This window comes from Mus caroli, chromosome 17 (genome assembly GCF_900094665.2).
Source record: "Mus caroli chromosome 17, CAROLI_EIJ_v1.1, whole genome shotgun sequence".
Taxonomy (NCBI): Eukaryota; Metazoa; Chordata; class Mammalia; order Rodentia; family Muridae; genus Mus; species Mus caroli.
In genome coordinates this window covers 34,104,197-34,106,028 of record NC_034586.1, presented here as the reverse complement: position 1 = coordinate 34,106,028, position 1,832 = coordinate 34,104,197, and the positions used below count along the sequence as shown (strand labels likewise).

The 1,832-nt window shown below is 41.3% G+C and overlaps 1 pseudogene; it reads right to left on the bottom strand.

The window, feature by feature from the left end:
- Window positions 1–352, bottom strand: part of LOC110312230 — a 65,646-nt pseudogene extending 65,294 nt beyond the window's left edge.
- Window positions 353–1,832: the final 1,480 nt, after the last annotated feature.

Genomic DNA, 1,832 nt, shown 5'->3' with positions numbered 1-1,832 from the left:
CAGGGTTTCTCTGTGTAGCCCTGGCTGTCCTGGAACTCACTTTGTAGACCAGGCTGGCCTCGAACTCAGAAATCCGCCTGCCTCTGCCTCCCGAGCCCTTCTAAATATCTTCTCACACACAATATGCTTGCTAATTACAAAGAATAAATAGAATTTTACAGTCATAAAACCTAGTATGTAGTATTGTATGACAAAACTAGTTTCTCCTCTGCATAAGGAACCCAGGACAGACCAAAGTGTCCATACAACCAAAGTCCTTCTTGGTGAACTGATAAGTTTTATTGGGGTTACATATAGGAATATAGGTGAGGGATTCCTTACAGGGGCAGGAATGACCCAAAAACAGCTGCATCATCAAAGCCTACCCAGCATGGGTGACAGCTCACAAAACCTGGAACTTGGAGAAACTGCACAGCTGTGGATGGCACAAAGGGTTGGAGAATGTCTTTTCCAGGTACCTCAGTTGGTCTAAACTTCTGCCAGACAGCTGGTATGAGGGTGGCTCTTTTGAGAGTCTTCTTTGCAGCTCAACTTCCTTTCTTATGAGAGGGACTCTCAGCTTTTATTGCTCTCTGGCAGGGAAGGAACCTACTGAATTTGATCAGTTTCAGGGACCATTTTGAGGTTTTTTGAGTTGCTGTCCTGCCTCATGAACTTCTTTTCATAGCGAATGAAGGGTGGAATGGTTCAGTGTTTCAATATTGGAGGAAACTTGTGAAACTGGAACCATGTCACAAAGGATCAATCCCAAAGAGAATAAATAAAATATGACCATTGTCAATAGGATCCATTGAGAAAGATACACCACTGCTTTGGTTACAATCCTAGCAATAACACAAACCCTAAACTCCTCCCTAGAAAACAGTAGGCAGAATTCAATTGTAGCTGTAGTTACAGAGGTGGGTATTTTCTGTGGATCCTGGAATCTGAACTCCAGCCACCATGATTAAATAGCAAGCACTGTACGCTCTGGTCCATTTCACACCCACTCACACCACCACCACCACCACCACCACCACACACAATGAGCATCTCTTTGATCTACTCTCAAAGTTATGGAGATATTTTTATAAAAATGTGAGAAAAGAGTTGAGACACAAATCCTTTCCTTTTTTGCACTGAAAATATTAACAAAATGTGCACATTTAATCTATACCAATGTTTTACTGTAAGGAAAAAAATGTACTTTTTTTCTGTAAAAGGTTTGAATTTCTTGTGATTGCTAGTTTCCCAGATATCATTTTCTTTGTACCAGGCCTCTTTCTCTTCTTTCTAATTACACCATGGAGGGATTTGTTCCCATATCAAGAAAAAAACCTTGAAACTACCACATTAGTCTTACACCTCTGACTAAGCTAGCAGGACTGCCTTTGTGATGGTGAACATTGTGTTTAGAGGATACATTTATTGTGCTAGGCTTGTAAAAACAAAATTGTTTTTAGGTTGCATAAGCCCTGAAGTAATTACTCTATCTTGAATGTACCCTGTCAGGTAGCCTGAGATAGACCACCTCCTGGTACCAGTTGAGCTTCTCTTAAATAATTGCTGAAAGTTGCAAAATATTTCAGTGCCTCAGCTATTCCTGAGAACTGATGATGGGTCACAAGATGACACAGGCCAATGGTTACGTTCTGCTTTCTACAAACTGCCTGCTTGCCTGCATGACTGAGGCATCTGCTGGACGTGTCACTAAATCAAGCCTTGTCTGCTCTGGGAGAAGATATGACTTGCTTTGGCTGCCCAAAATTGTTACTTTTTAGGTTTTGCCATATAATCCTTTAGCTTGAAAGGGTTGGGTCCTTATCTATAGAATTCTCTCTTTGCTGGTTCTG